Source organism: Lingula anatina, chromosome 9 (assembly GCF_051362555.1).
Source record: "Lingula anatina isolate TDL-2025a chromosome 9, LinAna3.0, whole genome shotgun sequence".
In the NCBI taxonomy this organism is placed as follows: Eukaryota; Metazoa; Brachiopoda; class Lingulata; order Lingulida; family Lingulidae; genus Lingula; species Lingula anatina.
The window spans coordinates 17,410,699-17,427,498 of NC_141775.1; positions in this window are offsets into that span (position 1 = coordinate 17,410,699).

Genomic DNA, 16,800 nt, shown 5'->3' on the forward strand with positions numbered 1-16,800 from the left:
AATTGCGCCGATTTATACTTAAAGTTCGTGATCATGAGTCGCTTTAATAGAATGATTAGAAAAATGACACCAAATGATCAAACATTTATGAAATTGAGGCGGTCTGTTTGCAGAAGTCTGTGCTTCGCCCGCCCTTCGAGTTTTGTGTGGCTGTGATAATAAACTTTCGGATAATTGTCCTTATGATTGCTAGATGTTAATGCCCAAAGGGTGGGAAAGAATTTATGGCCGAGCTTACATCTAGAACCAGAGATCACATTGGGAGAATTCATGTAATGCGATGTGCCGTTTAAAACTATTGCATTTGTCTTCTTATTTCTGTACCTCCATTCATAACTCTTCCGATTCAAACACAGGTGGTTAACTGATACAATAGACACGCTACGTGTATCAAAAATTAATTGCAATCTACGCAGTCAAACCGGTGTCAAGTTCATGTTGATGGGTTCACAAATGATATTTTTTTGCTTTGAAAGCATTCTGGGAGAGGTGAGGACGTGCTTCAAGGAGAAGATGAGAGGACAAGTTCACCAGTATGACAGGTAAATTGCCACTTCTTCACCTGTGGCATTCTGACACTTATGAGCAGAGGCAATCCGCGCTCAGGTCAGTTTGTACGAAAAAGTAAAAAAAGAAAAAAAACTTAATGCTGTGACTTAATGAATCACACGGTTGATAACCATCTACTTCATCTAAGATCTTCTCCATGTCAGTAATTTATTTTATTTTCATATCTCTTTATCTAAAGACTATTGTACAATAATTGCAAACCCCTAAAACATCGGGCTGCGACAGCAAAGAGAACGAACGTTTACCCACCCCACCCACTTACGGTGGGGTATTAACAATATTTGATAACAAAATTATACATCAGTGGTTATTAACTTTAACATCACGGCCTTTTCTTTTTGCTACATATTTGTGAGAGTGTGCCACAATCTGTTCTCCACGTGGACACAGCACAATGCTTCGGGGTCTTCATGTAGGGAATACATGTACCAATATTACAAACCAAAGGCATATGCAAAAAAAAATAAATATATATATATATATATATATATATATATTGATTACATTTACTCGTTTCACAGCAAACAAATCACATTTAGTCCACACTTTGCTTTCTTGCGACATGCTTACTTGGTATTATTTTGTTTAAATGAATCATAACTTTACTTATTTTCCATCTATGGCAAGCACTTTAACTTGTACGAGTTCTAAAGGGTTTTCTCGAAATTGATGGAGGCGTGCCATGACAAAGCTGTCTCCAGTGCCACTTAATTCACATACGAGACACGTGGCATTCAGCTGAAATAGTTTGAGAGAAGTAGTGGCTCTTTACATTTACGCTACGTAGACCTGCCAAATACCCACACGAGAGAGTATGTGAGAGAGAGAGAGAGAGAGAGAGAGGGAGTGAGGGAGGAAGGAGAGAGAGAGAGAGAGAGAGAGAGGGAGAGAGAGAGAGGGAGTGAGGGAGGAAGGAGAGAGAGAGAGAGAGAGGGAGAGAGAGAGAGAGGGAGTGAGGGAGGAAGGAGAGAGAGAGAGGGGGAGGGAGGGAAGGACAGAGAGAGGGAGGGTGGGTGGGAGAGAGAGAACATCGTGATATTCGGATACTCGTCTTGATCAGTCGAGGCAGAGGGGAGAGGGGGTGTGGGTGTGTTGGAATAAGGCTAGAGGTTGGGGTTAGAATAAGGTTTTTTTGGGGGGCGGGGGGTAGGGGGGATGAGATAAGCAACTTTAGGATCATATTGTTTAATCACCTGCTTTTTTATATTCTACTTAACACCAAGAGGGGGCGTGTGAATCTGTTCAACTGTTTGGGAGTCAGCAAGAGTCCCTGCACAGTTGAGTAGAACCACGTAAACCGAAGGTGGCAGTGGGGATGTGGCCCAAATCTTCAGCCCTGGTAGAAGGTACCAAACTTCAAAGTAAACACACCATTGGTCTTATGCCGTGAGTCAGTTAGGCTCCATTCAGAATAGGGGACATACTAGTCCGAGGGTCAAATATAGCGACCCACTACAAAGCTTGCCGTCTAATACGCTAATAGACACTGAATAGATATCCCGTGGGGAAGTATTCAAGTGGGTCGGCCATATTTGACCCTCGGACTAGTTAGTCCACTATTCTGAATGGGTCCTTACACTCCAGGGTTGACCGCTACAGCCAGACCCTGGACGGACATCGGTCAGAATAGAAATACCTTGATATGATCAGGGTGTCATATGCTCCTCACCTGTATTTTATTGCGTTTTAATATCCCACTTAAACGGATAAATGACCAGCGGGCAGTAACCGGCCGCTCTGGACCATAACTTGGACTGGGTTCCCATGCCTAGATCGATCTAACAGGATCGATCCATCTCCACGGGACCCCTCGATAAATTGCTTTCAGCCCAAGCGGCTTAGACATCTGGAACGCCCACTTAAGCTGCTAAATGATAGTTAATCCCTAACAGCTTCAGTGGGCGTGAGAGACAAATAAGCAGCTTAAGTTGATTGCAATTTAGCGAGTATCCCTCAGAAGATAGATCGATCCACAGTCAGTTGGATAGGCTCTGAGTATAGTCCCTTTGACTAAACGCAGCGTCGTCATTTGTTAAGACGTTGTTTCAAATCTGTCCAAGAGTTGCGGGGGGTCAGTTTACTGTGTTTTTGAACCGGGTTGTGTCCACTGCGCCGGGGATAATGGAACCAGGCGGTGGAGAACCAAGGTCTTTGTTAGACGGACGAAGAAGATGGATGGAGACGCAGTTCATCACTGAGTCAATCGGGCAAAACGCGTATAGTGTTCCTGCCTGGCTGGGTATATAGACTTGTGGTTTCAAATTCATAAAAAAAAGAAAAAAAAACTTTGCATTTTTGTCAATTGTTGTTTATGTGTGCGCATTTTTTTAATATTGTGCAAACGTAAACATACTTTTTAATAATAATAATAATAATAAACAAACAAAAAAATAAATAAATTGAACAACCAAATTCATTTCTATTTGATAATTTGCAACTGAACCAGAAAAACCCTCTGCTTAACCTTACGTGATGCGCCATCTCCATCAATGATCCATATCCGACTTGAAAAAGGCGTTACTGTTGTTTTAAAATTCCACAGAAATGAACACAGCTCGATAAATATGGGTAAATATACACTGAAAAGATTCTCTCTGTGTCCTTGGTAGAGAATGATATTAGAACAACAATATCAGTTATGAGAAAATACTCCCTTTGGCCCTCCCACAAAAATAAATAAATAAATAAATAAATAAATAAATAAATAAATTCAACGTTCCAAGACCTCAGAAATGTTAGTCTAATATTTTGTCTACCATTGCTGATGCCAATAATCAAGAGAGGATTGCAATAACACCGTCTGTAAGATAAGAATTTGTTATATGTCATATTTTTTGTTCTATAAATTATAGAACAAGAGATGTGTACTACAACCATTACATTCAACTTATAGTTACAAGATAGATATAAATATTACTATGTTTAATGGAGAGATTACATAGTAAAACTCAGATGCATGATTTGAATTCAATTTCCAATCGATGTCTTCCTAAAAATTGAATCTGGCAGGAAAATGTTACATTGCTCTTGTGGCATATTTCCGCTAGAAATGATTGCAGTATACATGACGTGTTGGATACGGTACATTACTTCACCCTCTTCTTAAAGTTCACAAAGTACACAGGTGGTCACCAAACACTCCTTTCACCCCAACCTGTGACATTAACACCTTCCAAATCCACCATTGTCGGCGTTCATTCTACACGACATGCGCTTGTTTCTATCAGTATCTTTCAACGTTGACCTTTTAAAGAGGCGCGCAGAAAGGGGTGCTTTGAGCGTAATGGTGGCGTTTTGTCTCTGGGCAGAGTTGAGCTCCAAGTCCAAGGCACACGATGCGCGACTAATCCGAGCCTCTTTTGTCGTTCTTGTCCCCCTGTTCTTATAAAGCCATGGCCGAGTGGTGAGTTATCCATGCGATAAACAACTCACAATAAGCGCGCTTTAAAAAACCAACGCAGAGAAGAAAAGAATACGAAAAGAAATTGGAGCTGTTTTCTGATAAAACATGGGCAAATAATGAACTGTCCATGGATAAAACAAACAAACAAACAGTATCCACGGTAGAGAAATGCAGTTAGGTATAAAGTTGTTTTTAAAACGAACTCAAAGAGCAGTTTTCAGCTTTAGAAGGAAGACAAACCTTTAAAAAGAAGACAGATGTGACAGGAAAAAAAATGACTTTGAAAATCGACGTGGGTGGCTGATCATTTTCCGCGTGAAGAAATAAAGCAAATTGACTAATAAAAACACCGTGTCTCCAAAGTTTTCAATGGTTTCTTGCGGCTGGATAGGTATCTCATAGCCACCTCCTTGGTACTTTATAAAAAGCATTTGATTGATGTTCGCCGCGTCTCTGTACGGGGGCTGTCTGGTTCACACGAGCGACGCTTTGAAGAGCGTAGCGTGGAGAGTTGACCGACCCCCTGCAACGTTGATCGTCTTGCAGGTCAGTTGAAATTATAAGATATACCACTACCTAGATTATCTGCCGGCTTATTTTGCAATTTTGTATTAAAACGGTTTGATTGATGAGAAAAAGTTCTATTTTTTTCGGAGACAATTTTCATTTTTTTTTTTTTTTTTGCGGAGGGATGATTGCATGACAGGTCTTTTTATTCCGATCTGAAATGATATGCAGAGTTTGAGGGAGAGAGAGGGGTCTCTCTCTCTCTCTCTCGAAAGAGAGGAGAAAATTTCGTACAGTCAAACAAAGATTGGTTTATGCCATCACGCTTGCTGTGGTATTAAAGAATACATACATGTATAAAATTTCACAATAAACGGAAATGGATCGTTTTTATTTTGTTTCACGGCTTTTGTGCTTTTGCATTCATAATATTAGCGCCTAGTTGGCTCCTAGTATTGAGACAGTAAATAAATCCACATACAAAAATGACGCACAAAATTTATACTTCAAAATGCGTTTTGATATAAATTCTCCGGTGAATGTCCAAAGTAGCCTAATTGTAGGAACTCTTTACTCTCTTCTGCAAAATGTTTTTCTAGTAATGATTAAAATCTGAATATCTCCTCGTTATGCGACAATGACAAATGTCACGATATTTTGGACGGGAAAGTTCGCGTAGGTGAAAAAAATATGCCAGTTTTATTAAGAGTAACCTCACCCCCCACTGTTTATTAAGAAAATACTTTACACCAAACTAAATTACCTTAATTGAAACGCCACACGATGCCAAAAGTAAGAAAAGATTTGTGGATGTACTTATTAATGGTATAACCGACGCTTAACATTTAAAATGTGATTTCGGCGTTGTCCCAGTTTTGTAACTAATTGAAAACAGCATGTTTTAACTACTTTGCTACCGCACCTTTTCAGAGTTTTGGAATCTCAGGGTTTTGTCACTGATATTCTATAGAGTTGAATGATTGTGTACCGCCTCACTGGGCTAACACCTATTATTTCTGCGATAGAGAGAGAGAGAGAGAGAGATGCCACCACTGTTTGCCGAAAGTTTGATGGTATTTTTCATTTGGCTTTGACTCTTTAACATTTTATAACTTTTACTATTTATTGCATTAATTTATTCTTTCAAGGCATTTGAATGTATTTGGTATTATATCATCCATCATATATCTATGGTTACAAAATATTTTCTCGAGCAAGCCACCCTGAGTGATAAACTATACAAATAAAGCGAGGGGAGTGGTGCTTTAAATCCTGCCCTTGGGCGAAATGTAACAAAGCTAATAATTTTATCATTCAAAGGAATTAAAGGCGGTCCGAAACATAAAATGTGTGACAAAAAACAGTTTCGTAACACCTTTTCTTTCTGACATTCTGATTATACGTTCCCTCGGGCGCTTTATAACAAGGCTAATAGATATAGCAATTAAAGTAGATACAGCAATTATAGTAGAGAACACACAGAGAGAGCAAAGGCCGCAAAGAGAAAAAATGTAAGTAAAATATAATTTAAACAAAAATTAAAAATGAAATTAGACCCGGATTCAGTTGAAACTGTTATCCGTGCTTAACCTCCAAAATCCAAGAAAACCCTTTTAAGGTGCTTTGTTCATCAAAAGCATACGAAACAATTCATCGCACTACTATAACTCAGATAACAAAAGGGTCCAAGAAAGCCTAATGAGATACATTTTGAAAAAAATAGACTATTTTCAGAGTGTTAAAGTACTTGACCACTTATTGGGGAACGCCCACCCAGAGAGCTCTGGCCCGTTCATTTGGTTAGCTCAAAACGTCTACAAATATCAGTAGGTTGAGAATTTAGTGAAATACACAATTTTGGGCGTTCTATTACTTGACAGGAATCTAAGTCGTCAATTAAGATGTGAATAAAAATAGGAGCTATATTATTAAAAATAACGCATTTTAGATATGCTGTTATTAATTTAAAAATAAAATACATTTCACGCCTTGCTTGGACTAAAGAGATTCTCGTTTTTACATAATAAGTAATTTATAATAACAATTATAACGTTATCATTATAAGTGTCGTTACGATTTTATAAATGTTTAACAGGTACAAGAACTCCAAAAATGTCGCGCAGAGTCAAATACATTTCACGCCTTGCTTGGACTAAAGAGATTCTCGTTTTTTTCATAATAAGTAATTTATAATAACAATTATAACGTTATCATTATAAGTGTCGTTACGATTTTATAAATGTTTAACAGGTATAAGAACTCCAAAAATGTCGCGCGGAACCAACACCAGCGCTGATAGTTATTTACTCTATTATATCGGCAGTCATAGATATTACCTGCATATGTCGTCAACTCCTACATCACACGCCGTAATTACACCCGGCGTAACTTTACCTGCTGTTATGGGGAGCCAGGTATTTGCACTTGGTGACAGTTGCACTCATTCTACCCCCCCCCCCATCTCTCTCTCTCTCAGCCTCCCCCCTCCCCCAAGCGCACTTTGAACCGAGTGCAGACAACAGATAGCTTTTGATACACAGAAACCCTTCAGGTGGATTTTTAAAACTTTGGACTATGTATTTAACAAAAATGATTTTTATTTTTGCCCTTGAAATCCTTTTTATCTTCATGACGTTGAACGCTATATTAAAACAATCTTCCTCGTGGCTTTATAATTTATAAATTTTAATCAAATGACAAGTGACTTTCATCTGTGGCAAAATTTGATAATAATACGCACATTTTTGCTTATGCCAATCTTAACGGAAACGATTTTTAAAGGGTGTCGTCTGTCTTTACCGTCTGTTTGCAATTGTTTTCCTTTATTCGTTGTTCCAATAAAGTATTTTTCTTCATATACTCTTGACAATAAAATATATATTTCCGTTGTATTGTGGCACTGACTGAAAAAATGCTATAATGCACGTGTAGTATTAACTTAATTAATTTAAATCTCGAGAACTGTACTTTATTCAATATTAAAATAACTACGATTGACGTAAAACAAAAATAGATGATTTTATTTCACATAACGGTTAACTTTTATTTGTTCATGATTATGAATATTATTTTTTGATTTGATAATAACGGTCAATTTCAATTCACATATGTAGTAAAACTGTCAAAACTTAAGAATCTGTACGATCAAAATTAATTCAATAGCTACAGGTACAACTCTGTTCTTAGACGGTTCATATTTCATAGATTGATGAAAAACTTGTCGTAAAATAATGCTCATTTTACACATTTTAAATTTTACTTAATTATCAAATACTTTTTGTCCATAACAGATTATTAGAACATTATAATAATGATAATAATAAAAGACACAAGTAGTTTCTATAAACATCTAAACTCAGAGTTAAAACCATTCCAATGTTTCGCTTTTGTTTGAAGGAACAATAATTGTTCCTGACACATTTTTAGAAATTCTATCCACTTTTGTCCTAGATATTAGCAATAAGTTGTAACTTCTTGATATTAGATACCTATGTCATTTGTCTTTAACGAAGAAGGCTTACCACCACAAATAACAGAGATAATATAACTGAGGAATCATAGAGTCATCAAGTGCACTTTTATTGCACTGAGATGACTTAAATAATAAAACTGGTCATTCTAATCAGCGTTAAATCCAACACTACATTTAGCCGAAACCAAAACGACACATATTTTCTCATATTTCCTGCTTACCCCACACCTGTTACCTCACGCCATTTAGATTAACTCGTGAGCAAAGATCATTAATCTTGTCACCTATCAGAAGACACAAAAACAATTTGTGATCTCCCCCTGAAGAGAAGTATGGCCGTAAATGACCATTGCGTAAGAACGTGTTTCAACGTTTAGTGGCATTCATCGCTTTGAGCGGTACCATTATAAACACGAAGAGAAAACTTATTTCGAGCGCAGTGCTACAAATGTGCCGGTCCCTTTTCTTTTGTCTAAGATGTGTTCGCGGTGCATTAATTTCCAACTTAGGTTGTGTAACTCATAACTTTTACGTAACGAGCAAACAGCCGTGAATCATTTATCTTCTTTAAATTTCTATGTGTACAAAACGATGTCGTTGGTGAAACACGTTAATTATTTAATGTTCTATGTGTATAGATTGGTCCTGGCGTTACTTTTTTACGCGCGTTTGGGTAGGGAGCGCGTGTGGAATTTAGAACCCACACCCGTTCTGCTCCTCGGGGATATGAAGTGCATATTTTCAACATTTCTACCATACTCCAGGTGTGGATCCAAGATTATTTAAAGGGGGGGGGGGGGGGTCCGGAACGACAGGCCTCAGATCCAAACATACCATTTCCCCCTTGGTGTGGGGCTCGGGGCCTGCTCAAGGGCCCCGAAATATTTTTGGACCCTCTCAAAATATTTTCGATCTCCCTTACCCCCCCCCCCCCTCTAAATCCGCCACTGTACTCTGGAAAACACTTTTAAACTGAAATGTATTGGCAAACCGTAACAAGAAACGACACTAAACCTTGAAAGGAGGATTAATTTATTTTTCTGGAAAGTGGGCCTATTTTATCCTTCATTTCACCCATCTTGACAAATGCCACAGAGCGGGAATCAGTTTTTGATTCAGAACCCTTTCCTCGCCAAAAAGGTGCTTCCTTCGAGCCGGCGACTCCCTCCCCCTCCCCCCCCCCTCCCCTCAAACTCTGTCCACGAGCATGAGCTGAATTTAACGATGAAACATGAAAATTTTGAAGTATTGTTTAGCAAGTTCAAGTTTAAACTACAACGCAAGTTGCGACTTTAGCATGCACTACCCAGAGTGAATTCTACACTTGGCTAGAGGAAAACCCTCCACACTCTACTGAACAGGAGAACATAAAGAAATGTTGTGCGTTACAGAAATACTACCACTTCCTCATCGACCATGGATCGAGAGTGAACCAATTTTAGAATATATATATATATATATATATATATATATATATATATATACATATTGGGCAGCCTCACAGAATGGGACACGCCTAGAAAGAGTCTAAAATGCAGTGCCGATGTTCACAACTGGCTCAGAGAGGAGGGGGTGCTTATGTCAACTCACTCTCCCTCCATTCAGTCAACGTCGGCAGCTTTTGAGGGTTGAGATGACATAGGTGCCCATATCAGTCGTCTTGGTCCTGAAAACACTGATGATGATAGCAGGTTGTCCTGTCGTGATAAGCCGGAACTGATCTCCGGTCCCAGAGGGGCACTAATTCAGGAATAGCGTGTAGAACGCTCACGATGACCTCAATTGAACCCTGAAGTGACCGAACTAAATATACCTCACAAGTGCCATTTTTGGCGTTCAGATATTTTGTCATATTCGATGGGGATACGCCCTGTGTTCACAGTGCACTATTGAGAATGAAATGAGACGATTTTCTTCACATATTCACACGAGTACACACTCTTTTTCGTTTATTTAAGAGGTAACTATATTGTTTGGAGCATATTGCGTCTTTAGAGCAAAATAAGGACATTTCTTAGCTAGAAATGGAGTCACAAGAAAAGGAGCGTCAAATACCGATTTTGTATACATGTTGTACATTGTACTTGTATTCAGGGTTGACAAGATAGAAACAAGGAGTATCTACTGGGTGAGACTTTAATAAAATAAACTGATAAACTGAACGGTAACCACATAATGCGGTGATCACTAGATGCAAGAATATATACACGAAAATCCAACTTTTAACTGTTGAATTCAAAACTGAAATTTACCCTTTGAAAATTATGGTAAACATGCACCAATTTTTTTTATTCTGCTGGTACCCACATCTGAAATAAGATAATCAATAATACATGGGGTTGTAAGAAATCATTGGCGGTAAGATATCTTTGAAAAAAGATATAAAAGGCAAACATACCGATCCATGTATTAAAATATTTGTTACCTGTGAACACCTGTAGTTGACGTAAATTTGAACGAAAGTTCCACAATATGATAAAGCAAAACGACATTTCAATTATCATTCTTGTAGAAAATGCGCAAGGTATTTTAGGGAGAATAGAAACATGAGGATCCGTACGTTGTTCAACGCGGTTTTCCTTACAACAGGAATCAAAGGAAATATCCTGATTATGTCGTTTTGACAACGATTTTGACAGTAAGGTAGATGCTGCTGCGGGTCGTCCCTTTGAAGTACTTCGACAACATAGAATAGAATATGCGTGTTGAATTGAAATAGAAATGTACTGTATTATTACTTGGCATGATACGGCTAATTTTCAAATTCTGTGTGAATCAAAAACATTTTAAATAATAGTAAATAATAGTAGTAATATTAGCTGTTGATTGAAGAAAAAATAATTTCTTTTAACATAACACAACTGCCGGAATTCTTTTCTGGTGGAAAAATTGAAAATAAAAATGTAAGGAAGAAATATATACTGCATCTGTGAAAGCCCCACTGTTAGGCATTGCGTTCTCTCGTCTTGGGATGTTTTAAATCTTGCCAAATGTTGTAAAAGTAATACAATGATAATCCCCTTATGTGGCACATTCTAAAGGATATTTTGATAAAATGCTCCTTACAAAAATATTACAAGTTTTAAGACATTGACACTGAAGTGACTAGAATTAACTGACTTTCCACAGAACAAGGAAAATTTTTACTTTATAAAATAAATGTGCAACTTTTGCAGAATTAATCCCTTTACCACTATTGGACTGAATGACGAGTTTCTAAGTTTTCATGGCGCCATTCAGTTCTTAAAGAAAATCAGCGAAAAGAGACAGAACAATGATCAAGACTACGTGTAACATGTTACTTCTCACTGAATGGTTAAGACTTCTGAAGATGAGAAAAAAGGCAGAAAGAAAAGGAAGAGAGAGAAATAGAAACAAAACTGTCATCTGTGTACAAAGTTAATGTTGACCAACGCCTGCATGAAGACTACCTATGTCACGTGACACAGGTGGAGAAGACATCTTTCTTAATGCTTAATGAAAAAGGAATTATCAGGCAGGGGTGATTTCCATTTAGATTGACCACACAGTTGTGTATAACCGTTACTAGAGGTGTTAAATTCGACCGCCTTTGATCATCTTTAGCGTTCTGTGTGTGGCGGGCAGCGTTTGTGTGGACCACCCTTAAGAGACACGAGTTAAGAGCATTAACGCGCTAAGGTTCAGAAATCAGAGAAACGAAGCGTTTCGTACTTAACAGTACTTTTCTTAATTAAGCATATTTAAAATGAACCCGTTGACTTGGAGTGCTGCTGATAATCATGATCACGTTATTTTTGGAGAAAACGATTTGTATTTTATTTTTTTGAAATTTTGTTTCTTTACCTGAATGAATTGGGTATAGGTGTCCACAGTACGTATGTATACGGTATTAAGAGTGGAATATTAATATTCAGACGGACTGAGGCTTGGTTGACATGTTTAAATAACGGAAATGTTTCTTTTTCTCAGTAAAATGTCTTCACTTAAATAATAAAAAAAGTGGTGCAGGGTGTTTTCATTGATTTATTGTTTCGTTTTATTTATTTATTTATTTATTTATTTAATAACAGAGGTATTGAAAAGTTTGAATTTGAAACAACGTAACTTCTCAAAATTCATTTCTTTTTCCGCCAGAAATTTGGTTCATGGATGCTCCTCTCATACAGTATGCAAAGTTGTGTGGTTCTATTCTTCTATTCTTTTTTTATTAAAAAATACAATGCACAATCATGACTGGCTTATTTCATTCATTGTGTAGTATTCAATAGAAACACAGTTCCCCTTTTGAAGCAAACATAACTGTGAATTGTCCTCGTAGCTCATCATTTACTTTGAAATGTGACTAGTGTTCCTAAAATTAAAAAGGTAAAAATTGAGACAAATAAAACAAGCAACGTTGTGTGAAGACCATACACCAAGGGAGCCGAAAGTTCCCGTAAATTATAAAGTTCTGCAAAGAATTCATCACGACGCACGAGCAGTGTCACAGCGTGGCCCGCTCATCCCGTTCTCTGTCACCGTGGTGGATGTCACCTCTCGAGTCACCAGACAAGATGACACTGTCAACACTGCTCTGATTGTCGCTCTCTTTTCATGCGTAAGTTTCCTTGGAACAAAGACATATTCAAACTATCATAAGATAAAGCCACCTCTGTTATTTTTGCAGATTGAGCGATCTTTATTTGTAGTTTTTGCATAACAGTGCACAAGATTGCGAAATAAGTATATACAGGGGCAGATCCAGGATTATTTGAAAAGGGTCCGCGGATGCAATACCGATTCATTTTGGAGGGTGGACGGTGGCATTTGATACGGCTTAGAACTAGTTAAAATTCTAATTTCAAGAGGGGACCATTGTTTTTTTTTTCAGAAATCAAAGGGGGGGTATCAGGACCCCCCTGACACCAACCTAAATCTGATACACCTGTATATTAAAAAATAGGCTAGAATAGTTAGCGATAAAAATGGCACACATAGCCTTGTTCATGTATTATTTTCATGGTAAAGATGCACATTTTATTTAACCCCAGGTTACAGGTGTTACATCCAGTCTTACATTTGTTTATATTCCTATGGCATGGAGGCAACGTTTATGAAACCACAAAACCTAAGTTCAAACATTTTAAAAATGAATTACACCCCATTTCCATAGATTAGATCGACCTACTTTAGATCGACCTAACTCCCTGGGGGTTCACGCTAAATAGCTGTCAGCCGGGCGGACACGAAAGTTAATTACCCCCTTACAGCTTGTAGTAGGCGGGACGGACATTTAAGTCGGATTATCTGAAAGTAATCTAGTGAGACTCCCTGCGGGGATAGATCGATCTAAAATCTATGGGAATAGAGCCTTAGAAAATACACACACATAGTACTGATGTGCGTAGTTATTTGATATTATCTATAACATATTGTCAAATTCAAACTTTGAAGGGGATGAGAGAGGGTAAAAACCCGCTCTCCAAGCGTTCTCCTGTCCCGGGTACATCAGGGACTTAACAATAAACGAGTGAATTTCCTCGACACTGCTAACCTGCGCCAGTGTAGAAGAGAAGAAGGGTGGGAACTTCAGCCGTAGACGATCTATCTTCACTTTGATATGGAGCGTGAAGTATTTCAACATGCTTACGTGTGCGGCATGAAACGGAGAGGAAAGAACAATTACGGAGCGGTTTGTGGAACAGTGCTAGATTTATTCTCTTTCTTCTTCAAAGTAGAACGGTTTTTGGCATTGGTGGATTCCGGAGGAGGTGGAGGGGAGGGGTGGGAGGGAGGGGGGCTGTTTTATACAACATGGTGAGGGAAAAGGACAGGGGATAATTTGAGGGATACATGGGCAAAAATTATTTCCGTATTTCCTTTTTTTAGCTTCTAAAAGAAAAGTTTAAAACCACTAATTTCTTGATTAGGTTATGCAGGCCAATGTTACAGCGCACTGTATAAACTCTATGTATACCCTGGGTAATGTCCCTGAAGAGAAAGGCAATATAAGCGTAACATTACAACCAACATGCAAAAGTCTCGTTAACACGTTTCTTCCGGTGGAGTATTATCTGGGAACATGACCTTTAGAAAACAGAATAAAGGTAAAATAATTTGACAAAATCCTACATCAGAGCTCTGCACCAGTAACTGCCTGGTACCTTGTCTCTTTATTGAATTTATTATATTATTTTTATTATTTTTTGCTGCTTCATTTGAATAACGACAGAAACGCTGAGTTTCATTTTCACCTGAAAACGGGGACAGAAAGTTTGGTCTGATTAACTAAACTTCGCGTTCATGTATTTTCCGGTTGCCTGGTAATCTTGATCAAACACACCACTTCTGGTGAATAATTATTTTACCGATTGAATATTAATTTTCGCAGTTGTATGACTTTTCCTAAATCAAACGGAACCTCCTAAAACATTAAAATAACAAATCTCGCGTTCATGTATTTTCTAGTTGCGTAGTTAATAAATCTTAATCAAATTAAGAAAATTATATAACAACAATTTGATACTTTCATTTTGTCGTTATTTTGGTTTCATAAATCAAACAGAATCCCAGAAAACATTGAGATAATAAAAGTACATCGTTGTGAGCAGGCTTCCTTCCTTTTTTTAAACATGTTTAAATATCCAAAGTTCTCAGACTATACAGTTGAAGCCAAGGCCATTCTGGGTAAAGTCAGATATAGCTGACTTACTCTAGCAAGGATTAGACAATACAGAATAGGACTTTTTTTAGCAAAATTCTTTGGATTTGAAGAAAGACACCCTCAGTCTACGTGACTGCTAGATTCTTGTCTTGCTCAGGAATGCGTAGATTGAAAACTGACAACAGCTATAGAAAATACGTTAGCGAACTTCCAAAGACGAAAAAAAACATGATACAGAGAATGCGCAGTCCTTTCACTAAGGCTTTTTTGGCACAGTTTAACGATAATAAGCCCTGTCACGCAATTGTTGGGACTATATTTTAAGGGTTGACATAGACTGATCACATTAAACGGGTTGAGGGTTGTTTCGCACACGTGTAGATGTTAACTGATGAAGATTGATATGCCCCTCCTGACCTTGACCCTCAAACATGGACCTTTTTCTATCTTCTTGCAATAATACAAGTTCTTACAACAGTACACGTCCTTACAATAATACAAGTTTTTACAACACATATTTTACAACACATAATACTACATATCATCAGAGCAAAATGAATATTTTTGTAGCCTTTTTGACAGTGGCAAGGTTATAACAAACAACTTTTAAAGTTTTTCACTCATTTTTGTGGAGATTGTAAGGTGCGTTTACAGTGAGAATAGATCCACTGTCTTCAGGACAGCTCCAGCTCACGTCTGTCATTCCTGTCTCCGGGGTTGAGATTCCAGGTTGTGTTAACAAAAATAAACGGCCAGCTCATATAGTACAATGACCAGTCAACATGTTAGTAAAATGGTCTTGCTTATTTTTCAAAAAGAAAAAAAGAAGAAAAACACACACTTTGAGCAGTACATTTTTTATTTAAATTGTATACACTTCTTCATTTCTTCGAACTGATTGAGTCCCGTACGATATGATCACGAACATTCGTTTCGTTTAACCCTCATATAAGAAGGTATTCCAGTCGTGATAAATTGTTTAATTTTAAACACTTGATGTTAAGTGCACATAACTTACTGTAATTCCTTTGCCACTATCGGGACAATGATTTTCAGGGAGGGAGAGGTGCAACGGTTTAATGTTTACACTTTCAATGTTATATAAAATAAAAGGTAGAGGAATGGACAAGGTGCTTGATATTGGTACGTCCTCCTTGTAATGCTGTTTTTTTATTTTTGGAAGGAGGGAGAAGGGGGGAGAGGATGCTACCCCTGAAGTTAGTGCGTCATGCCCCCCCCTCCCCGTATCCGCCCCTGTAAATGAAGAGTAAACCAAACCCTACTCTTAAAATAGTGCGAATGTGGGAAATTTTCTGACGAAAACAGCCCCTATACTCCCTTTTTGTAAAATGACCTAAACTGGGTCAAAAACTGTTCATAATACCCGTATTTTCTATTCAATTCAAATAGACAGGTTTTTATGTTTTGTTCAGATAAACGGGTCCACATCTTATTCAGAAATGAATCACTAAAATCTACGCGTACCGATGCACTCTCATATTCTATGCAAATGCACACGTGCTTTGGAATCCTTCTGTTGCCTTTGAACAATCAACGATAAAAACAAAGCTCTGCGGTTAAGGCACAGGTGATAATTACAACAAACACGTGATAATTAATACGATCACGTGCGCTGTTGAAAGAATTGTGTACGAGAGGGCAAGGTTTAAGTCGAGCACAAAATAAATTTCGTTCTTTTTCCTTTGTACCGAATATACCGATGCCAATGTGCATTCCAATACACTCATTTCATATAACAAGTTCACTGAGAAATATTTTAACTCTAATATTAAAGTATCTAACAAGAGACACCTTCTGTCCTAAAATATTGGAGTGACATTCAATAAGTCTAATTTTTGTTTGCAAATCTAAAAAAAATACTATTATAGTAACTTTGAGTGCATAACAGATCATGACAAGGGTGATGGGATTCTTTGCCACGAGTGATCTGTATTAAACGTTTTATTCTAAAAGAAAACTTGCGTGTAATATGTATTCAACTTGCAATCTTTTCTTACCGAGAAGACGGTCTTATTTCTCAAAATTGCTTTCAGAATGTTTACCTACATCCAAGCCACTAGATATACTTTTTGTTGTTTGCGATCGCTTCCCCTTTTTTGTCAGACAATTGACTTATTCTGCTTCGTGACTTTATCCCTGGATGATGCTCGTGCAGGAACAACTAATTAGTTTTGTGCAGCGAGTTAAAAAAATCAGGAAGAC